General features: G+C 46.9%; 1 long non-coding RNA gene across 1 annotated transcript; it reads left to right on the top strand.

The window, feature by feature from the left end:
• Positions 1-606: 606 nt before the first annotated feature.
• On the top strand, positions 607-22,244 carry LOC148107566 (uncharacterized). The gene is made up of 3 exons (XR_015722047.1): positions 607-762; positions 17,852-17,893; positions 21,408-22,244. It is a non-coding gene; the product is annotated as an uncharacterized LOC148107566 (long non-coding RNA).
• The last annotated feature ends 2,278 nt before the right edge of the window (positions 22,245-24,522 follow it).

The following is a 24,522-nucleotide window of genomic DNA, read 5'->3' as shown; positions in this document are numbered from 1 at the left end:
TTTCGTCAGTTCAAGAATACTATATAAATGGGAACATACAGAATGTCACCTTTGAGATTGTTGGGTTTTTTTAATTTTTTATTATGTTATGTTAGTCACCATACTCAGATTGGTTTTTTTCCACTTAGCATCATCCCCTCAACATTCGTGCAGCTTGTCGGAGTATCGGTATTTTGTTCTTTTTTTCCCGCTGAGTACTGCCCCCCGGGGACAGATCTGCCAGTGTGTTTCATCATTCACCCCCTTGCTTACAGTCTGGGGATATCACCAATAACGCTGCTACAAACATTTGTGTCCAGGTTTTTGTGGAAATAGAAATTTAATTTCTCTAGGATAAACGCCCAGAAGGGCAAATAGGGGGTCGTATGACAGTTGCACGTTCTGTTTCATACTGATTTCCGGAGTGGCTGTACCATTTTCCATCCCCATCAGAGATGTGTGAGTGATCCAGTTTCTCTCTTCACATTCAGCGTTGTTCCTATTTTTTATTTTCATTTGCGCCTCCCTAATGCCTAATGATGTTGAGCATCTTTGGTGAAATGTCTCCTCATATCATTTTCTTTTTTCTTTTTTTTTTAAGATTTTATTTATTTATTTGACAGAGAGAGAGACAGCCAGCGAGAGAGGGAACACAAGCAGGAGGAGTGGGAGAGGAAGAAGCAGGCTCCCAGCAGAGCAGGGAGCCTGATGCGGGGCTCGATCCCAGGACCCTGAGATCACGCCCTAAGACGAAGGCAGACACTTCACGACTGCGCCACCCAGGTGCCCCACCTCATATCATTTTCTAATTGGCTTTTGTTTTGCTTTGTTTTACTGTTAAGTTTTGAGAATTCTTTGTGTGTTATTCTAGATACCGATTCTTGGTCAGATACGTAGTTTCCAAATATTTTCTCCCAGTCTCTAGCTGGTCTTTTCATTCTCTTACCAGGGTCCAGTATAGAGCAGAATTTTAAATTTTGACAAAGCCCCATTTACCAGTTTTTTCCTTTATCGATTGTGCCTTTGGTGTGAAGTTTAGGAACTCTTGGCTTCACCCTAAATCCTAAAGATTTCCTCCTATTTTTTTCCTAAAAGATTCAGGGTTTTACATTTCACATGAAGTCCATGATCCGTTTTTGAATTAGGCGTGAAGTTTGGGTCCAAGTTCACTTTTTGCCTCTACATGTTCAACTGCCCCTGCGACGTTTGTTGAAAAGGCTATCCTTCCTCCATTGACTTGCTTTCACATCTTTGTTAAAAATCAGTTGGACATTTTTGTGTCTATTTCTGGGTTCTCCGTTCTGTTCTGTTCATCTATTTGTCTATTTCTCTGCCGGTACCTCACAGTCTTGGTTACTCTTCTTTTTCATAATTTACTCTTTTCTTCTCAAAATTGTTTTAGCTATTCTTAGAAGTTCATTTGCTTTTCATATACATTTTAGAATAATTCTGTCAGTACCTACAAAAAATTCTTTATAGGGAGTTTTGATAGGAACTGCGTTAAATCTGTGTATCAAATTGGGAAGAACTGACATCTTTACTATATTGAATTTTCCAACCCATAAATCTGGTCTGTTTCTCCATTTTTTTAGATCTTTCATTTCTTCATCAGAAGTTTATAGTTTTCAGTATGTAAGTCTTTATGCTTTGTTAAATCTGCCTGTAAGGATTTCATTTTTTTTGAACAATTGTAAATTGTGCTGTATTTTTAATTGCTAGTGCTGTTAGTATATAGAAATACAATTGATTTTTGTATGTTTAAACATTCTTGGATCTCACACCCTTTCTGAACTCACTTATTAGTTCTAAAAGGTTTTTTGTAGATTCCTTGGGATTTTCTATGTCATTTATAAATAAGTACATTTTTATTTTTTGCATGTGCTTAAGCTGTGTCACTTTCATTTTATATTCTTAGATTGGGGACACTTATTTCTTCCTTTATAAATTGTATGTCTTTTATTTCCCTTTTCTTGCCTTATTGCAGTGGATAGAAGTTCCAGTATTATGCTGCACAACAGCGATGAGACTGGACATCCTTGCTTTGTTCCCAGTATTCAGTCTTTCATGGTTGAGTATAATATCAGCTGTAGGTATTCTGTAGGTGCTTTTTACTAAACTGAGGAAGTGGAGCGCCTGGGTGGCTCAGTAGGTTGAGCCTCTGATTCTTGATTTTGGCTCAGGTCATGATCTCAGGGTCATGAGACTGAGCCCCATGTTGGGCTCCCTGATCAGAAGGGAGTCTGCTTAAGACTCTCTCTCCCTCTCCCTCTGCCCCCCAGCCGTGCTTGCTCTCACTCACTCTCTCTCTCTAAAATAAATAAATATTAAAAAAAAACTGAGGGAGTACCTCTATTTCTAGTTTGCTGAGAGGGCTTCTTTTTAAAATTAAACCATGAGTGGGAATTGTATTTTGTCTAATTCGTTTTCTCAGTCCATTGATATAATCATATGATTTTTCTTCTTTAGCCTATGACATGGTGGATTACATTGATTGATATTTGATTACTGAACCAGTCTTGCATATCTGGGATATATGTTTGATCATGATGTATGCTTCTTTTCCTAAATTGCTAAATTCTATATGCTAAAATTTTGCAACTGTAATCACGAGTGACATTAGTTTTGTGGTTTTATTTTTTTTATTCCGTTTTTCTCTGGTGTTGGTAATGGGGTAATAGTAGCTTCATACTACTTTCATTTTATGAAAATGAATTCAGAAGTGTTCCTTCTTTTTTTTTTTCTGGAAGAGATTGTGTAGAACTGGTGTTAATTCTTTAAAGGTTTCATAGAATTCTGTGGTGCAACTATCTGGGTCTGGAGATCCCTTTTTTGGGCATTTTTTTTAAATTTATTTTTTATTATATGTTAGTCACCATACAGTACATCATTAGTTTTTGATGTAGTGTTCCATGATTCATTGTTTGTGTATAACACCCAGTGCTCCATGCAATATGTGCCCTCTTTAATACCCATCACTGGGCTAGCCCATCTCCCCAACCACTCCCCTCTGAAACCCTCAGTTTGTTTCCCAGAGTCCATAATCTCTCATGCTTCATTTCCCCTTCTGTTTACCCCCCCTTCATTTTTCCCTTCCTTCTACCGATCTCCCTGCTATTCCTTATGTTCCACAAATGAGTGAAACCATAAATTGTCTTTCTCTGCTTGACTTATTTCACTTAGCATAATCTCCAGTCCCATCCATGCTGATGCAAATGTTGGGTAATCATTCTTTCTGATGGCTGAGTAATATTCCATTGTATATATGGACCACATCTTCTTTTTTCATTCGTCTGTTGAAGGGCATCTCGGCTCCTTCCACAGTTTGGCTATTGTGGACATTGCTGCTCTGAACATTGGGGTGCATATGGCCCTTCTCCTCACTACATCTGTATCTTTGGGGTAAATACCCAGTAGTGCAATTGCTGGATCATAGGGTAGCTCTATTTTTAACTTTTTGAGGGACCTCCACACTGTTTTCCAAAGTGGCTGTACCAACTTGCATTCCCACCAACAGTGTAAAAGGGTTCCCCTTTCTCCACATCCTCTCCATTTGTTGTTTCTTGCCTTGTCAATTTTTGCCATTCTAACTGGTGTAAGGTGGTATCTCAATGTGGTTTTTATTTGAGTTTCCCTGATGGCTAATAATGTTGAATATTTTTTCATGTGTCTGTTAGCCATTTGTATGTCTTCATTGGAAAAGTGTCTGTTCATATCTTCTGCTTTTTGGGCATTTTAAAATTAAGATTTCTCTTTCTTAATAGCTACAGGGCTATTCAAATGATCTATTTCACATTGGATGAGTTGTGGTAATTTTTACTTTTCAAGAAATTGGTCCATTTTTCTAAGTTGTCAAATTTTTATCTTTGGAATTGTTCATGCTCTCCCATTATTATCCTTTTGATATCTGCGGTGTTTATTTCCCATTTGTAGTGATATTTCCTATTTTGTTCTTGATATTATTAATTTGTGTCTTTTTTTTGTCAGTCCTGCTAGAAAGTTGTCAATTTTGTTGATCTTATCAAAGAACCAGCTATTTGGTTTCATTGAATTTCTCTTGTTTTTCTGTTTTCAATGCCACTGATTTATGCTCATAACCTAATAATTTCCTTTCTTCTTTATTTTTGCTATTCTTTTTATTTGTTTTTGAGATAGGAGCTTGGATTATTGATTTGAGACTTATTCTTTTATCTAATATAGCATTTAATGCTATATATTTTCCTCTGAGCACTGCCTAATTTTGACATATTGTATTTTCATTTTTATTTAGTTCATTTTTATTTTACATTTTTTCCTTGAGATTTCTTGTTTGACCCATGGATTATTTAAAAGTGTGTGCTTAGTTTTCGAGTCTTTGGAGATGTTCCTGTTATCCTTCTATTATCAAACTGTTGATTCAGAGTTAGAGCCCATTGTGGTTCGAATGCACATTCTGTACAGGTTCAATTCTTTTAATTCTGTTGAGGTTTATTTTATGACCCAGGATATAATCCAACTGTTTCATGGGCTATTGTTAAGAATGTATATTCTGCTGTTTGTGGAATTAAATGCTTTATAAGTATCAATAATATTGTTCTTTCATATGCTTGCTGAATTCTAATCGTGTTATCAATTGTTGAGAGAAGAGTGCTAAAATCTCCAAGTATAATTATGAATTTGTCTATTTTCCACTTACTTCTCTCGGTTTTTGCTTCACATTTTTGTAGCTCTGTTTTTTGGTGCAGAAACATTTAGGACTATTATGTTTTCTCGGTGGATTGACCCTTTTGTCCTTAGTAAAGTCCTTCTCTGTGCCTGGTAACATCCTTGGCTCTGAAGTGTACTTTATCTGATATTAAGATGGCCACTCCTGCTTTCTTTTTAAAAATGAACTTTTAATTTTTTGATAGATTTAGAGTTATAGAAGAGTTGTGAATATTTCCATATACCCCATGCCCAGTTTTCCTTATTAACATCTTACATTAGTGTGGTATAATTGTCACAAGTAATGAACCAATATTGATACATCATTATTAACTAAATCATACTGTATTCAGAGTTCCTCAGTTTTTAGTTAATGTCCTTTTCCTATCTGGCGTTTTCCACTCAGTTTACCACATTGCAATTTAGTCATAATGTCTCCTTAGAGTTCTCTTAGAGGAGACGGTCTCTCAGACCTTTGTTGTTTTTGGTGACCTTGACAGTTTTGAGGAATATCAGTAAGACACATTATAGAATGGCCCTCAATTGAGATTTGTCTGATGTTTTCCTCATAATTAGACTGGGATTATGAGTTTGGGAGGAAGACCATACTATTATCATACCATATAGACGGTACATACTATCAACAGGATTTATCATTACTGATGTTAACTTTGATCACCTGGCTGAGATCATGTTTGTCAGGTTTCTTTATTATAAAGTTATTCTCCCCCCACCTCACTCCCTTTCCATACTGTCCTCTTTGAAAAAGCAATCACTATGCACAGCATAGTGACTACAATACTTGAGGACCAAGGATCTACAAATTATTTAGAATTCTTCTGCTTGGGACATTTCTCTATATTCTCTGTTTGTTTATATATTTAATCTTTTTTTTAAGAGAGAGAATGAGAGCAAGAAGGGATGGACAGAGAGAGGGGGGGAGAGAGAATCTTAAGCTAGCTCTGCGCTCAGAGAGGAGCCCAATGTGGGACTCGATCTCATGACCCCGAGATCATGACCTGAGCCAAAATCAAGAGTCAGAGGCTTAACTGACTGAGGCACGCAGGAACCCCTGTATTAAATTATTGTTATACCTGTGTGGACTCAAGGATATTTATTTTATATTCTGGGTTACAATACAAGACTAATTTGCTTCATTTCTCGAATTGTTCCAGCCTTAGTTCTTGGGAGCCCTTTTAGTTGCCTTTTGTGTCCCTTTGACATACTCCTATCATTGTGTTTTATTTTCTGTTAACTTGGTGTTCAGTACTTCTTTACTTTCTGGCCCTACAGGATGCTCAAGAATCATCTAGTATATTCCCTGCCCAGCTGTAAAAGTGGCCATTTCTCCAGGGAACTCTGCTTCCTTTCACTGGAGAATGGTATTAGAAACCAAGATCTGGGCACTAGGTGTGGTCCCAGGACATCAATGCTTCTGGGCCCTCTTGGCTGAGAGAGCAGGGAAGTCTATGTGTATACACTAACCTGTGGTTTTTCTTTCTTATTGAAGTACAGTCAATATAAGATGTATTTGTTTCAGGTGTACAACATAGTGAATTGGCAATTTAAAACATATGCAATGCTCACCTCGAAAAGTATAGTTACCATCTGTCACCATACAACTTTATGACAATATTATTGACTGTGTTCCCTATGTTCTACTTTCCATCCTTAGAACTTATTTATACTAATCTGTGTGTATATACTTATCTATAAATATTTCTATATGTGTGCATCTGTATTTATATTGAGTTAAACATGATTTCACATTGATATTTCCAACTCTAATCTATCACCCGTGGATCATTCTAGCCTTCTCCCTTTGCTTGTCTGTAATGTCCCATTCCAACAGTGAGAAACGAGACCTCCAACATCCACCCAACCATTCACTTAATTGTTCAATTCCAGTATTCATGTATATCTGTTTCAAAATGTTTAACCCATACGGCTGTGGGAAATAACTTGATCAAGGGAAGTACAGTGCTCGTATACACTTCTTATTGCCTTTGGTCATACAATTTCATTCATTCCCAAACTTACTTAGGTCAGCACCTTCTCCCCCATCCCCTTCAGGGATGTTGTTTCATGCAGCTGTAACACAATTATATTGTTTTGTCACAGTCTGCCTTCCATCCTGGGATCTCTTGACCTCCTAAATGATTTTCAAAAATGTGCATACATTAAAGATCACTCTGTGCTGTAAAGTTCAATGTATTTTGACAAATGCACAGTGTCAGAAATCCACCATTACGGTCTCATACAGAATACTTTCTTAGCCTTAAAAATAATCCCCTGTTCTTCACCTCCTTAACCCTCCTCCCATTCAAAACCCCAGCAATCAGCGATCTATTTACTGTATCTATAATTTTGCCATTCCCAGAAGTCATATAAATGAAATTTTACAGTTTTTCAGATTGGCTTATTTCACTTAGCAACGTGCATTTAGGATTCATCCATTTTTTTGTGGCTTGACAACAAATTTATTTGTATCACAGAATAGTACTCCATTGTCTGGATGTACCAAGGTTTAGCTATTCACCTATTGAAGACGTCATGATTGCTTCCAGTTTTTGCCAATTATGAATAAAACTGCTATCAACATCCACATGCATGCTTTTGTGCAGACATAGATTTTCAAATCTGATGGGTAAATAACTAGGAGCATGATTAGGGATCGTATGGTAAAGCCATGTTTAGTTTTGTAAGAAACTGTGTCTTCCAAACTGGCTATGCCATTTTGCATTCCCACCAACAATAAATGAGAGTTCCTGTTATTTAGAAGGCCGCAGCAATTGATATTAGTTTTTACCTCTGCTTTCCTTTATGTGATGTTCACACAACATATCTTTTTCTATCCTTCTACTTTCAACCTACTTATATCATTATATTTGAAGTGAGCATCCTGTAGACAGCATATAGTCTGGTCAAATTGTCAAATCCACTCTGCCAGTCTCTGTCTTATAATTGGTTCATTTAGAACATTTACATTTAGGGGCATCTGGGTGGCGCAGTTGTTAAGCGTCTGCCTTTGGCTCAGGGCGTGATCCCAGTGTTCTGGGTTCGAGCCCCGCATCAGGCTCCTCGGCTGGTAGCCTGCTTCTTCCTCTCCCACTCCCCCTGCTTGTGTTCCCTCTCTCGCTGGCTGTCTCTCTCTCTGTCAAATAAATAAATTTAAAAAAAAATCTTCAAAAAAAAAAAAAAGAACATTTACATTTAATGTAATTATTGACCTGCAAGGGTTTGATGGGCATCTTATTTTTTGTTTTCTATTTGTGCTCTTTTATTTTTATTTCTCTATTCTCTTTTTCCATCTTCCAGTGGGTACTCGAACATTTTTTAGAATCCCATTTTGATTTATCTGCAGTATTTTTGTGAATTTCTTTGTGTAGTTTTTTAGTGGTCACTTTAGTTATTACACTGTATCTATCTAACTTATCGCAGTCTACTGGTGTTGACATCTTACCTGTTAGGAGGAAGTTTAGAAACTGTACTTCTTTTTATATCCTTTACCTTTCCCTGCTCATACATAATTGTCTTAAATATGTTCTCTACATCCATGTAGAACTGCATCAGACAGTGTTATTATTTTTGCTTTAACTGTCAAACACAATTTAAACACTCAAAGAGGAAGGAAAAGGTATTGTATCTGCCTATATTTTATATATTTCTGTTGTTCTTTCTTTTTTTTTTTTAAGATTTAATTTATTTATTTGACAGAGATAGAGACAGCCAGCGAGAGAGGGAACACAAGCAGGGGGAGTGGGAGAGGAAGAAGCAGGCTCCCAGCAGAAGAGCCTGATGTGGGGCTCGATCCCATAATGCCAGGATCACGCCCTGAGCCGAAGGCAGACGCTTAAGCGCTGTGCCACCCAGGCGCCCCTTCTGTTGTTCTTTCTTTCTTTGTTCCTGATGTTCCAAGATTCCTTCTTTTACCATTTCCTTTCTGTTTAGGGAAATTCCTCTAGCCATTCTTTTAAGTCTCTGGTGACAAATTCTTTCAGTTTTCCTTCACCTAAGAATGTCTTGATTTCCCCATAATCCCTGAAGGACACTTTTGTTGCGTATAGAATTCTGGGTTGTAACTTTTTTCTTTTAGCACTTGGAAAATGCAGTGACACTTCTTTTCGGTGTTCTTGGGGTTTGTTTATTTGTTTTTGGTGTTTTTAAATAAGAAATCTACTATCCTTTGAATTGTTTTTCTCCTATAAGTACGTGTTATTTCTCTCTTGCTGCTTTCAAGATTTTTCCTTAGTTTTTAGTTTTGAGAAGTATCACTATAATGTGTCTATACCAAGATTTCTTGTTTATTCTTTTTAGGACATGATCAGTTTCTGAAATCTATATATTTAGTCTTTTGCCAAATTTGAGAAGTTTTCAGCTATTTTTTTCTTCAAGTACTTTTTAAGTCCAGCCTGCGTTCTCTTCTCTTTCTGGGACCTCAATGACATAAATGTGAGATTTTGTTGTTGTTGTCGTTATAATCCCACAGATCCCTGAAGCTTTTTTTCCCTCATTGTTGCCTTTGTTTTTCAGATTGGGTCATTTCTATTGTTCTACCTTCAAGTTCCCTGATTCTTCTGTTCTCTTCATTCTGCAATCTCCACTGAGTTTCTTATTTCAGTTGTTGGATTTTTTGGTCTTAACATTTCCATTTGGCACTTTTTTTAAAGATTTATTTATTTGAGAGAGAGAGAGCACATGCTGCAGAAGCAGGGGAGGGGCAGAGAGAGAGAATTTCCAGCAGACTCCCCACTGAGCCCAGAGCCCGACATGGGGCTTGATCTCACGACCTGACCTGAGCTGAAATCAAGAGTTGGACACGTAACCAACTGAGCCACTCAGGCGCCCCTTCCATTTGGCCCTTCTTTATTTCTTTGCTTCGATTTTCTATTTTTCATTCATTTCCAGTGTGTTTATAATTTGCGCATGGAAGCATTTTTATGATTGCTGCTTTAAAATCCGTGTCAGATCATTTCAACATATCTCTCATCTCAGTATGTATTGATTGCCTTCTTTCCTTCTAGTTAAGGTTTACCTGGTTCTTGATATAATAAGTGACACCCAAATGAAATCTGGACATTTGGGGTATTACGTTGTGAGATTCTGATCCTGTTCAGGCTTCTGATTTGAGCTGGCTTCTTCTGAGATTCTCCAGCAGCAAACGTAGGAGTGCTGCCTCATTACTGCCAGGTAGGGACAGAAGTCCAGGCTCCCCCACTTGGCCTCTGTTAACACTCGACGGAAGGGGGTACCATGTGACTGCAGGTCCAGGGTGGGAATGCCAGTTCCTCATTAGGTCTCCACTGGTACTACCCCAAAGGGAGGGGGAGGGATGTCTCACTACTGCCAAGCAGGGGTGGAAGTCTAGGTTCTTCCTACATTTTCCACTGACAATGCAGAGGGCAGGGAGTGAAATTTGCTTTTTAAAAAACTGCTGTCAGGGCGCCTGGGTGGCACAGTCGTTAAGCATCTGCCTTTGGCTCAGGGCATGATCCTGGCGTTCTGGGATCGAGCCCCACATCGGGCTCCTCTGCTGGGAGCCTGCTTCTTCCTCTCCCACTCCCCCTGCTTGTGTTCCTCTCTTGCTGGCTGTCTCTCTCTCTCTCTCTCTGTCAAATAAATAAAATCTTTAAAAAAAAGCAACTCTCGTACACAAAGCTGTGCTAAACATTTGTGCTCTGGCAGGAGGATCTAGACTCTTGGAGGTAGAATCAAAGGTGAGAGAGAATTCCCATGACACTTGGAGAGCAATATCAAACTGAGGAGTCCATGGGGTGCTAGGGACTTCATAGGGTAACACAGGGAGTTGTATGAGGTGTTAGGCAGGTGGGGCTTTGGTTTTTCCACTCTGATTCCACTGAAACTGCTCCCCCTCTCCCCTGTCCTATTCACTCAGCTTCTGGATACGATTTCGTTTGAAGAAGTAGCTACATGGCTAAAAGGGTTGGGAGGTGGCATTTGGAAACCACAGTGAAAATGTCTGAGTCGCCTTCCACTTGTGAATGTCTGTGATGGTGTGAATCATAAAATGTCCCAGCCACGTTTTCCAGGCTGCTTTCAGGAGAGGAGACATGAACTTGAGGATAACTGGCTCTGAAAGCCTTTGAAAATCGTTGGCTGTAGAATTATCTTAAAATACCAAACCATCGTGGTGCATTTTAAACAGTATTTAATTTATAACAAAGTTAATCGACATCGGTCGTGTGAAGCAAGGCACACCTGTACTAAAACTCCCAGGCTTGCGATTTGGAGAACAGCTGTTTGGAGGGGCCCTCAGAGAGCACTCTAAGAATTGGAAGGAGGGGCAGGTCAGGGGGCTGCCAGGGGAGGAAGATGGCTGCAGCAGTGTTCGCAACCTTACGAGAAAGTTCCCTTGCTAGCAGGAGTCTTTTCCCGAGCATCTCTCCTCCTGACCTCCCATCCACCATTCTCACCCCACATGTGGGTCTCACTTCGAGAGGCAGCCGCCTCACATTCGGCTCGTGACACCTTCAGGAGCTCTGCTAATAAAAGCATATCGGAAAAGTGTGCTGCCCATGGGACCAATTTCTTTTTCCATCAACCGTGGCTTCTCGACACAAAATTAAAGGCAGTGGCAACTAATTGCAGCTGGTGGCAGCTCCAAAGGTTCTGCTGCTGCCAGGGGACCAGGTCTGTGTGCCGCCGCCTCCCTCTGACACTCCCGCCTCCCACCCTGGGATCGAGCGAGATGTGAGGGGACTTGGCTTTCATGAGACAGGCATCATTCTGTTAGCACTTGGCTAGGCTTCTACTTGTTGGCTGAGCCAAGGGGGCTGCCCGCCCTCAGCCCTGCCCAGCCCTGGCCACCGTGGAGGCTGGCCTCTCCAGAACAAGGTCTGCCGGAGGTAGTCCTCTTGGCCCAAGCACAGCAGCCTGAGAGGTCATTCTCAAGAAGTCCCTGGAGGTGGCCCCGCCAGAGGGCTTCTTTTGGCCTTGCCCCATATGTAGGGTTTAACAAAAGATGTCAGCAGCCCTCTGTCCCACCTCAGGACCCGTGAGTGTCCCCATGGGGCGCTTCTGCCCTGTGACTGTAGGTTCTTCTCTCTGTCTTGGGGGAGAAGCTGAAAGAGAGGGAGGGCATCTCACGGTGCCCTTGTGGCCCTGGCCAGAGTCTTCGGTGATCTCTCACATTCACAGAGCCACACTCAGGTGTGCAGAAAGAAAGGCAAGTAGAATTTGCCAAAGCTTTGGATATAAGCGGTAAGAGACTTAGGGGAGTCAAGGATGGCATCCTGGCTTTTGGCCTGAGCGAAGGAAGGACAGAGTTGCAGAGGAATTAGGAGGAGTAGCATTGGGGGTGGAAATCAGGAGTGCTGGTCTGGGGAGGACGCAGTGGATTTACAAACCCAGCGTTCAGGGGAGAGGGTCAGGCTGCAGATATAAACGTGGGAGGCATCAGCTGATTTGGACATTCTTTCCCCAACTACTTCATACCTGGCAAAGGCCCCGCACCGCCCCCCGCCCCGGCGAGTTAGATGCTCACTCCCTTGGGTGCCCTGCCCACCTGCCCTCTCTCCCTGCAGAGAAGCAAGCTGGTAGGCAGGGTGCCACTGGGGCCAGCAAGCTCTCTCTGGGCCCCAAACAGAACATTCTCCGATAAGATCCCCCCAGCCCACTCATGGCTACCCACCCACACCGGCCAAGTGTCACGGAAGGAATGCAGTGGCAGCTGGGCCCCGATCACAAGACAGAAACACCCAGGACACGTATGTCAGGCCGGGAAGTGTCTCATGAAAGGGAGAAGCCCGAACAGGCCACAGGGTGTGGGGGTGGGGTGGGGGCGGTGGTGGTGGGGCTCAGAGGAACGGGGCGCTGGTGACTCAGCCTGCGGCCGTGGGACGCAGCAGCTCGCTGTTGTCAGAGAAAACAAATTCCTCAAGCAGGTTTATCTCCTTGTGGAGGAGGGATAATCAGCAGCCTGAAGTGGCAGCGGAGGGAGGCCATGCGCTCCGGCCTCAGCAGACACAGCCGCTTGTGCCAGGGTCAGCCGGGCTTCCGGGAGAACCCGGTTCTAGATGGGGGCGTCTGGCCAGCCAGTGTAGGGAAAGGCCGCCACCCCCACACAAGCCAGATCAGTCCCAGCCCCAGCCGCCCTGGGGCTGGTACCCACAAAGGAAGTGAAGCTCGTGCAGAGATGGTGAGGGGCACGGGGGAGACAGGGTAAAGCCAACGTAGGCCCACAGTTTCTGAGGCTCTGTGTGGAAGTCTCCATGGTGACACTCAGAGCTATCAGCAGGAAGCCTGTCGGGCTTGACAATACCGGGAGGCAACAGCTCACATAGATGGGTCCAGTGGCCCCTGGGCTTGTGTAGTGCACAACCTGCCCAGCCATCCCTGGGGGCCCCGGGCGCAGGTCCCAGTTCTCCGTCTATATGGCTGTAATTGTTATAAGAGACAGATTCCGATCCTCAGCAGGTGGATTTGGGAGAACCCATCCCTGGGGAGCCTCGTGTAACATTTAGGAAAATAAGACCGGGTGGGTCCTGCTCGATAGAGCAAGTCATAACGTAATGGCCAAATGGAACCTTTCTTAGTTTCCCCTCTGCCCCTTCTTTTTTCTACACCAGGGGTTCCTAGAGCGTGCTGCCCAGTCCAGCAGCAGCAGTGGCACCTGAGAAGTCGAAAATACGAATTCTTGGGTGCTCCCAAGACCTGGGGGATTAGACACTTCGGGTGGAGCCAGCCACCTGTGTTTAATAGCTTTCCAGGGGATACTGGTGCCTGCTAGCTTGAGAGGGACCTACCCAGTGTGGGGACAGCTGCCGCTCAGCCTTGGAACCAGCTGAAGAACTTTAACAATTGCCCATGGCCTGGATCCCACCGTGGAGATCTGATGTTCTACGGTCTAAAGTTCAGCCCGAGCATCGGGACTTTCATGGCTTCCCCAGTGAGAAGCTCTGTTTCCTGAAGGGCTTGGCTCAGAGTCGTCTGGAACCACAGGGTCAGTCCAGAGGCTGCACCTGACGCGTCACAGGTCTGACCCTCACGCTGGGGAGGCAGCTCAGCAAAGAGAGAGGTCCTTGGGCTTCAGAGGGCACCGGAATCAGGCCAGGGCCATGGGGGACACTTGCTGATGCAGATTCCCTGGGCAGCCCCCCGCCCTGATCCTGAGTCAATGGGTCTGGAGTAGGAGCTGGGGATTTGCTTGGCCAGCAGTGCCCAGTGAATGGGACATGGGCTCAGGGAGCCCTCCTTTGAGAACCACAGGTCAGAACACCTGGTTCTGGTTCCATCTCTGCCATTGACCAGTCACATGTCCCCAGCAAGTCACTTCATCAACTGTTGCCTCATCTCTGCCTGGGGAGGAGCAAACAGCAGCTGCTCAGACACCAAGGGCTGTGCTGAGATCACATGGAGACGGTCAAGTCCGACCACTGTGGAGGGCAAGGCAGAGGTGAAGGTTTGCTGGACCTGCCCCTGTCTGCCTGGGACTGAGCTCACACGGAAGTCTTTCATGAAGGTGCCTCGCAGGGGTGAAGGGAGCGGAGGCTGAACGAGCAGAACCAGAGTGGGTGGGCACGGCTCACAGCTCCTGGCAGCTTCGGGGAGAGGCTGTGGGCTCAAGGAAGGCTCTGGGTGTACAGTGGGGGCAGGGGCAGGTGCAAGGTTCCGAGAGCCAGATCTGGCACAGAGCGGCCGCAGCTAACCAGGGGCCCCTCTTTTCTGCTGGGCTCCACCACCTCTGGGACTTGGGGTTCTGTTCAGCCTCCCCTGAACACAATCGGCCACAGCAACTTCGCCTCATAGGAGTTTTGTTTTCTTACAGAACGAGGCCAGAAGCAGACAGGGTGGGTGGTGCTGGGGGGGGGGGCACCAGGGTCCCAGACTCCTTTGAGCTCTGGGCTGTGCCATCCTTAGTCACCAGGCGGCCACCCCTGGCCGGATTTCGCTTCTGCATTCTGGCAGGAAGAGCAGGAAGCAGCCAGGAGACAGGGCGGTGACTGTGTCTGGAACCAGCTCTTCCCCCGCATCCCAGCACCCTGCCACGTGCGACTCACTGGCAGCCTCAGTCATACTGGTGACCTCGCACACTTCCAGGTCCCCGCTACCCGGGAAGCTGGAGGCGCAGCTGTCTGAAACAAAATCCAGGTAGGGAGGCAGGAGGTGGAGGTCGAGTCAGCCCTTTGGCTGGTCACAGTGGACTCTGACATCTGCTCGGATGGCCTCCGAGTAGCCACTCCACAGAGGCGGCACTCAGACCACCGTGGGGCAGACCGGAGCCTCCTACCCGTCCCGGCTCGGGTGTGGCCCCATAAAGCCCAGGCTGCGTCCAGTGAGACTGTGCCATCAGGAGAAAGACACTGGGGAAAGCTCACTTAGGTCACCAAGGATGAGCTCAGTGTTCTGGGACATGTCCCTGAGCCCAGGAGCCTTGACTTCCATGATGTTCCCCGACTGCCCATGGACACTTCGAAGAATCCACTGAGGATCATGGGAACGACCGAAGGGTTGGAAGTCTAGGCATTAAACTACTTCCTGCCCCCTGTTCTCAGAGCCTCTCAGTTCAGACCCTACCCTCCCTGCAAAGTAGGATTTGCATCCAAGTCCTCCTCTCCTCTGAGCTTGGGGGGGGGGGTTGCTGGTGTCTTGGTGTCTCTGGAGCCTGGCAGCCGCACCCCCCACCCCCAGGCTAGGGTCTCAGTCCCGCAGTCTACCCCCTGCACACCCACCCCAGGCTCTCCGCTCAGTGTCCGTGCCTGGCCGTGTCTGACCTTGGCCTGCACGGGGACCTTCCCCGGTCAGCACTTCTTCACCTGTCAAGAGGAGATAATAACGTTTCCTCTACTCAGGCGGGGACAGGGAGAGAAAAGCAAACAAAAGACCCAGCACTTGGCAAACCTAGACAGGCCTGGAAATGCTTCATAATCAAAATGCTTTCTCCCCCTTTTGAAAACAGAAATGGAGGCAGAATGGCAAGGATGGAGAGAGGCGAATGAGGTCACAGCTTTGGTGGTCAGGGAGGAGAGGGAGAGAGGAGGGAGAGAGAGCCTGTGCTGAGGGCACGTGGGAGGGGACTGGAACAGCTCTCCCGGGGGGCTGGGAAGTACACCTGAGGGGACAGGGTGGCCGAGGGACCCTGCCACTCCACTCAGCAGCCATGTGGGTCAAGGCATTGTGTTACTTACTGAGTGATCTGGTGGGGGTCCTTCTCGGGGCTCTGCCTCACAGGGGTGCTGGAAGGGAGGAGGCTGTGGGCGTGACTCGATCCCCCTGATTTAGGAGGGAGGAGGCCAGAGAGCACCCACAAGCTCTGAGCAGGGAATCTGGGTCACAGCTGCTGGCACTTCATCCTGGGGGTGACCTGGGGGCTGTCTCAAGGACCCCGATTTCGCTGTCACAGCGGGGAGGTTCCAAACGACATTCATCACACAGAGCAAGGCTTCTGAGGGAGGACCCCATCTTCCTCATTAAACGTGCCCTTCCTTAGCAAGCACCTCTCTTCCCAGTGTGGGAAATCGCTGTCGCTTTTACAGCTAAGAGTCTCTGGGTGCCCGGGCTCCCAGGAGTCAGGCTCATCACCGTGAGGTTGTCACCTTTCCACGGGGACAGGTGTCAACCATTCCTTTTTTTGCATTTCTCTAACTTGGGCGGGGGGAGAGGGGGAGAAGAGAGGTTCGCTGATCATGGGATTTGGGATTATACAACACAAACGGGGCTGCTCTAACAGCGAGGGGATCTGGGGCTTTGATCTTAGAGAGAAGGCTCCAGCGGCAGGGTCCCCCGGCTCCTTGTCTAGAGCAGGACCGACCGTAGGATATTGATTCCAAGTGTGGCTCGCCCCGTTGGGGGAGGGTGAAGGCAGGAGACCGAGTGTAGACACAGCTAGTGAGTGTTTTCCTGACCAGCAAGGTGAAAACCAATCACTGGCCTGGGTTTTACAGAAGAAGTGCAGGCCAGCCCTGGTCCCAGGCCAGCGATTATCTTTATAAATTATTTCTAAAAACTTTTATAGAACAGATACCCTACACGCACCCAAGTTCATGCACTGCCACAGTTGTTCTCAAATGTGGTCCCTGGAAACGTGCTGGAGACGCACACTCAGATCAGCTGCCTCAGACGTGCTGGGAGCAGCTGGGAGGCTGCGTTGGAACAAGACCCTCCAAGGGGATGCCCGTGCACCTGAGAGTCTGAGAACCCTAGCGCACCGGGAAGGACGGAGACAGCGAAGGTCAGCTTCTCGCCCTCAGTGCTCCTCCCCTGAGGGAACGTTTCTCGATTCCTGTGCTCACACTAATGCCAGATGGCTTCTACACAAGGCTCCTGAAAGCGCTTCACCTTTTCACTTAATAAATACATCCTGGGTCACACTGTCCCACTCCCATCCCAACGCCAGAATTTATGAAGCGACCTCGGTCCTTTTAACACCTGGGTGGAATTCCATTCCAGGGAGCGAGGGACGTAATTCCTACCATCATTGCCCTATCAGTGCTTTGAGGCTGTTTCTAGATTGTTTCACTATTTTAAAGGCTGGTGTAATGAGCATTCTTAGAGAATCTGTGGGCAGACAGACAGGGTTCCCCTGCTATCCGAAATCAGAGCTTTTCCTAGGAAACGTTTCCTAAGCCAAAACGGTGTTAAGCAAAGAAGCAATTGGCATTCACTTATATGGAAAATCGTTTGAGGGTTCCCAGACCCCAAAGAAACCTTTCTTAGGATTTGCATACTTTAGCACCTATCATGATAATGGATGCAAAGAATAAATTGAGATAAGGCACAGATGCTCCCAGATTAAGTTCGAAGCTCTGGGGGTCTATACTAAAATGCTGAGTGTAACTCCCAGGGAAGGAGTATGGTGGGGCCATCCTTGTGGCTTGGGGTGCACACTCCCTCTATAAGGGCTTACTGCAAGACAAGCAATGAATGTTGTTTTTGTTTTTCGAGTAAAATCAAAAATCCTTTCGGATTTCTTTTTTTCCAAAAACAGTTACTATTATAGGTCTTTCGTAAAAGTGCAGAGGTGTAACGTGAACTTTCGGAAAGCGGGGCATACCTCTACCTCACGGCCGCATTGCTGAGCGGAATGGTGTTTGCGATGCCAATCTTGTTTGGATTCTGCCAGACCCTAAATACCATCAACTTATACTCCCTTCCAAAGTATAGAAAAATTTCCCTTTCCCACTCTCTCATCAGTACCGGAATTGTAAAACGTTTTCCTTTTTCCTCTCAACAGGCGAAAATGGAGACTCAGTGTTTGCGTGGCATTTCTTGAACCGTGAGTGCTCTTGGGTGACTCTTTGCATGTTAGTAGCTACTTATATTTCTTCCGTGAACTCCCTGGTCATAGCTTTTCATTCTTTCTTCCCTCCCCTGCCTCCATTTTCCTTTTGGGTTCTTGGACTTTTTCTTATTGATTTGGAAGAGCTCATTGCATATTAAGGAGAGTGGTAATTGTCACACTTTACATGTGGTTTTCCTTGACCATGAAGGAATTTTGTTGGATGTTAAATTCATCAGTCTTTTCCTTTAATATGTCTAGATTTCCATCATGCTTTAGGAAGCCTTTCCCACCTTGAGAATTTTTTTTTAAAAATTCCTACATTTTCTTCAAGTAATTGGATAGGACCGTGATCTCCAGGACTAGACAGTCTGGGTTCAAATCCCAGCTCTCCCATCTCCGCGGTGACCCCGTGCCTCACTTTGCTTCTGTTTAAAATAGGAATAAGGGCATCTACTTCATAGAATCAGGTTGGGTGTGTGCTTCGCTCCTCACATTTTCAAACCAAAAAATGTGAAAAGCTCCAGATTAACCAGAAAGATTAACTGGTGGTCCACTGGAGCAGGAGGCTGTATGAGATGGATCCAGGACCTCCCAACTTCAAGAATGAGTGGCTTCCCTTGAGCCTGGCTCCATGTTTGTTTCCCTCACCATTAATTGTCTCCCAGGGAAAGGGCCACTTCTGCCCTGGAGGCCAGCCCCAGAGAAACTGTGGGTCTCTGGGATCGATCCTATTAGGCGCTCAACTGTGTTCCCCGTCAAAGCCATATATTAAAGTCTTGACTCCCAGAACCTCTGAACATAATGATATTTGGAGAAAGGGCCTTCAAAGTGGCAATTAAATTTAAATTTAATTTAAAAGTCATTAGGTGGGGGGTGCCTGGGTGGCTCAGTCATTAAGCGTCTGCATTCAGCTCAGGTCATGATCCCAGGGTCCCCATCGGGCTCCCTGCTCAGCGGGAAGCCTGCTTCTCCCTCTCCCACTCCTCCTGCTTGTGTTCCCTCTCTCACTGTCTCTGTCTGTCAAATAAATAAATAAAATCTTTAAAAAATAAAATAAAGGTCATTAGGCGGGCCCTAATCCAATATGACTGGTGTCCTTATAAGAAGAGGAAATTTGGACACAGACATGGACAAAAGGAAGACCATGTGAAGACACAGAAGAAGATGGCCATCTCCTTGGCCACCCAAGGAGAGAGGCCAGAAACAGATCCTTCCCTCAGGGTCCTCAGAAGGAACAAACCCTGCGGACCCCTTGATCTTGGACTTCCAGCCTCCAGGACTGTGAGAAAACAACTCTCTGCTGTTTTGGGTTTTTTTAAATATTTAATTAATTTATTTATTTGAGAAAGAGAACGAGTGGGGGGGAAGGGCAGAGGGAGAGAGAGAGAGAATCTCAAGTGCTGAGATTCAGTGCTGAGCACAGAGCCTGATGCAGGGCTCGATCCCACAACCCTGAGATCATGACCTGAGCCCAAAGCAAGAGTCAGACGCTTCACTGACTGAGCCACTCATATGCTCCCCCAACCTTCTGCTGTGTAAATCCCCATGTCTGTGGTTATTTTATTCTAGGTGCCCAAGCAGACGAGCATGGGTGCTCAGAGGGGACACGCTCTGGGTGGTCCGGTTCAGGCCTATGACTCTCTAGGCCCCAAGTGGGGGTGAGGGTTTTCTGGGGGGGTCTCTTGTACCCCTTCCGGATGCTGAAGACCATGACCCAGTTGTAGACAACTGTTCCATCGGCTCTCTCCTTTCCCTCACAGTTGCCCTCCCAGAAAGCCAGTATGTGAGGCTTTGGCTTTGGACCGAGATGAAAGCCAGGGGACAGGTGCTCAGGCACAGCATGAGGACGCTCCCGTCACCGGGTGTGGACGGGGACATCCATGGGGACCTCCCGAAAGTGGCTCCCCCCACCCCAGACCCCCTGAGGCCTGCTGACAGCTGCGGCAGAAACAGGTGTGGGGACACAGGAAGATGGCAGCCCCCACAGGCCCTGTGATGGGTGGGTGGCACACAAGGGTGGACAGAGGTTAATGTGGGGGAGGGGTGACAGGGACAAGACAGTGTGGCCCCTGTGGTGAGATTTCCGGTCCTCCCGGCTTGCCAGGGCCTTTGTGGGCAGCGGTCATGTCCCTGACACCTCCAGAATGCTGCTGTGTCCATCCCCCTTCCTCTGACCCCTGTAAGCTGGCTACGCGGATCCCAGATGGGGAGGGAACCAAACCGAGGGGAAGGACAGGGACAGGCAGGGCAATCTGGGAAAGCTGGATTGTGGCTTCAGGGATGGCAGCGAGGGTCTGCAGGCTGGAGGAGCAACATGTCTGTGAGGAGGGCGGGCCTCCTGGCCAAGTTCCTGCATGACAGACAGATGGTGCCTCCCTTCACTATTCCCGCAGCCTCTGATGAAGCTTCTCCATGCAGAGCAGGCTGGAGGCCTCAAGGGCCTTCCGCAAGATGAGGGCCCAGCCCCTCTAATACACCTGGACCTCCGCATGGGTAGGAATCCTCCCCCGGCCTTGAGGGCCTGCAGATTCCCTGCCTGGTCCCCAGGGCTGAGCCCAGCTGGGAGCGGCATGGTGGGGGTTGTGCCACTCCTACTGGGATTTGGCCCCGAGGCCTGGACAGGCCTGGGTGCTACCTCCCCCACCCCTCTCTGCCCACCATGAAGGCCATGTCTGCTCAGGAGCCAGCTGCCAGGGAGTGGTGCCAGCAGCTGCCCCGGCCACGGCCAGGTGTGTGTGGCCCGGGGCAGGCAAATAGCCGGGCGGGCCGAGCGCCACTTGTAAAGAGTAATAACCCGGTGCAGCAGGGTAATCGCCCCTTCCCGAGAGGCAGACGTGATCTCATTAGCCATCATACAGAAGGTTGGAAGAAGACTCCGTGCTCTCGGGGGTGGGGGAGGCGCTCCAAGCCAGAGAAGGTGCACTGTCTGCTCCTGGTGCAAATGGGACCAAGCTTCAAGGTCAGGAAATCACGGAGGGATCAGCAGGGAGACTGGGCCTGCCTGCCCAAGGAGAGAAAGACTCAGCTCCCTGGGCTGGCGGAGCGCACCCAACTCCACCCCTGGCCATGCTCATTCCCACCTGTAAAGTTCTGCTCTGCGTCCCCACCCAGAATACACCCCCCTCCTTGGACCAAATGAACCCACCTCTGCTGGGAAGAGCTCTCATCCAGGCCATCCCGTCACCCTCTGTCCTGTGAACTACTGGGCGGCTGTCACCTGCACCACTGGGGTTGGCAAGAAAGATCGGCCAACACCTCACTGCACGGGGGTGGGGGGGGAGCGGGGTTCTATAGTTTGTCCTGGGTTATATGGTCCTAACCTGTTCTAATCTTTTTCCTCTATCCAGGGGATTCCTACCTCTCCCCACTTTTATCTATCTATTTATTTATTTATTTATTTATTTATTTATTTTTGATGCATGGCCATTTTGAGAACCCGGTGGAAGCTATCAAAGTCTTTCCAGATGAAAAAAATATGTAAAAGTAAAATCTTGTATTCCATATCTAGGAGTTAGTGGGTTCTCCGAATCAGCCCCTCCGTGGATCTTCCAAGCGCGTGATTTCCAGCCTGCGTCAGAATCATCTGGGGCTTTGTCAAAACCAAAGGCATCCCGGCCTTATCGGCTGGTCTGGGGTAGAATCAGGAATCTTCACTCTGGCCAGGTCCCAGGCTGTTGGGACACAGGTTCCAGAACGGCGCTTTGAGAAACACCACCGGAGGAGTCTATGAAGCCCCAGTGAAGACGCTGCTTCAAATCCCCTCTCGATTTGTTGCCTTTTCAGATGTGCAGAACCTGACGTCCCAAAGGAAGCTCCAGACAGAAGGGACCTCAGCTTAACTCTTTCTGTATCCAGCCCCAGTGCCCCAAGACCTCACCCATTAAGTTCTCACTGATTGTCAAAAGCCCTTAAGATTCCCAAGGAGAAGTCTCCGGGAAAATCTAGAATCCAGCCAAGGTGGGAGACCTGTTTCTTCGTCTATTACAACAGGGTCAAACAACATTGCCTTGCTGGGATATGATGGGATTCCGTCCCCTCTCCTCCATCCATCTACCATTGGGGGTACTTAGCCACCGGGGCCCCTCTCTGGGAGGAGGCAGAAACGATCACCAGGGCTCCTGGCTCTCCTGCCCAGGCTCCCGCGGCTGCACACATGCTGCCGACTGGAAGACCATGTGTGTGTTGGCATGGTTATACCTCTGCTTTAGCGAGTTTGAATTTGGAATTCCAATCTGATTGACTAAGTAACTTCCACTCTAATTAGAACAGTAGGGTTTGTTCTTAATCTGCAACCATTTAATCTTCTGTCTCATTAATTGTACAAAGGTCTTTATGAATATGTAGATTGGGAAGGGAATAAAAGATTATTTGACCTTGAAGAAACACATATAAAATAGGTGTACATTCTGCCCGTCTCCTGTTCCCTTTGATTATGCAGATGCAGAAATTGGTTCTGCTCCAAATCAGACTATTGTGGGTATCGGCAACCTTGCAGCCAATTACGATACAGCATTCTGATGAGCCATAGAAGTTTAATCATTAGAATAGTATTCACATGCGAGCTGCTTGCTGTGAATTTGCATGTAAATAAAAACGGGGCTATCAAAACCCGGCAGAAACAGCCCACTGATGAAGAAAATTTCCAAAGGGGGTCAAATGTGAAAAAGGAAATAGGTCTGTGGAGGAAAAGGTGAAGGGTCACGGGCAGAAAGCGGAGTCCTTTATGAGAAACACGTGCCTCAGGGTCGTTGGCCTTCTAAATATACCCTCCCTTCTTCCCTTTTAGGAATACTGGTCAAGTGTCCTCTTCGAGCTGGTTAGCTGGTTAATATCCTGGCCCTGCCACCAACAGGCTGGGACCTCCTTGCGTCTCAATGTCCTTGTCCATAAGATGGGGACGTTCCCACCTTCCCCCAGGCCGGTGAGGCTTAAGTTCAATGGGATTGAACGTGGAGCTCCTGGCACACAAGGACTGCCTGTAAAAATGTCCATTTTAAAACTTCCTTTCTTCCTTCTGACAACATACATGGAAGGCTAGGGAGGAAATATTTTCTTAGCAGCCCAATCGACCCACGGGGAGAAAGCTGTTCTTGTCTCCAAGGAGAATGGGGGAAATAGCAAACCTCTTTAGCAGACCACTGGCTTTTCTTGCACCAGGTGGGGTGTATAAGTCAGAGCCCAGGAGACGGAAGTTCATGGTTTGCTAGGTTTGGACCTGGTGTGGTTGCTAAAAGCCCCCTTTTCACTTCCAGAGCACCCCGGTTTGAACCGTAAATTACACAGCCACTGTTATCAAAGCCGACTTGCTCAGGACCACTAGGAAGTTCTTTCAAGGCTGTGTGGGAGAAGCGGACAGGATACATGAGGCCACTGGTGGCAGGAGAGTGGGTATGTTTCCTGAGCAGTCACGCTGGGTGGCGATCTCTCCTGGATCCCCTAGAATCTTCAGCATGTTACCTCTTTTTTATTAACCCGCTCTGGAGTTGGGTCTTTGAGTGAGACACAGGATGGCTGAGGACAGCCTCACGGAAGGTGCACAGAGAGAAGGTCAGGGCCACCCATGGGAGCCCACACCTTTGGTTACACCTGGGACTCGTGTTCAGCCCGCACTCCCAGTGATATTAACCCAGCCAACCTTCCAGACCGTGGCCCAATAATTGCTGCTGGTATTCCCACTGTTGGCTGGCCCAGCCCTTTTCTGGGGCCCCTCCTGGGTACCCACATCTAGAGCATTAACACCTGTTGCACCCCACCAACCGCACCCCCCCACACACACACATCCAAGGCAGTGGGCTCCAGGATCCAACACCAGCCCACCTGCTGCCACGTCTTCCGATTGGGGGACGCCCCTCCCACTCCAGGGTTAAGTACAGTGACATCCCATCTCCTGTTGCCTCTGTCTGCACTGAGCTCAGGATCCACCTTTAAGTAAAATTTCCCATGGCAATCTGTCCTTAAGATTCAGCCTCGTCATCCTCCAAGAGGGAACCATACACGCTTTTTTCCAACTTGGTCCAGTAAGTACTTGAGCACATTTCACGAAGGGGAGAGTTAGCCCCCAAAGCACCCACTGTTCTGCTCAGTGATTTCTTATCAGGCCTCAGTGGTGTTGGAGCTGGTGGGGAGAGGGCACAGCCCAGGGAGGGGTGTGTTTTCCTGGCTAGTGTGCGGTGTGAGGTTTGGCTCCTAGCCTCTGACATAGTTTGCTAATCCTTTCCACGCCAAGAGCCTGCAAGGAAGGGCGTGTGTGACGAAGGTGGGGTGGGCTGTTCCCCTGCTTGCCATTCTCTGGAGCAGAAGAGGGGGCCACATGACTATTATTCCTTGCACTCTTTAGATGTAGAGCAAATGAGAGCTGAGCCATTTTAATGGTTAATCGGTTTTCAGACGACATATTTCACATTCCTTTTTGTATTCAAACACCAGTGAGAGAACTCCTGGCAATAAGATCGACTCCATAGATGCTCGAGCGAGGGGAAAAAAAACAGTGACACAGTTTTTCCATTGCAAATCAAAAAGATATGATCTTGTGTTAGTACAGGGAAATGTTTATGAGGGGGGCAAAAACAAAAGTTGGCGTGTACACTAATTAAAAGTGTGTAGAAACAGCTCTAAGTACATCA

Source organism: Ursus americanus, chromosome 28 (genome assembly GCF_024610735.1).
Source record: "Ursus americanus isolate L20-20 chromosome 28, mUrsAme1.1.p, whole genome shotgun sequence".
In the NCBI taxonomy this organism is placed as follows: Eukaryota; Metazoa; Chordata; class Mammalia; order Carnivora; family Ursidae; genus Ursus; species Ursus americanus.
This window is presented reverse-complemented; position numbering and strand designations above follow the sequence as displayed.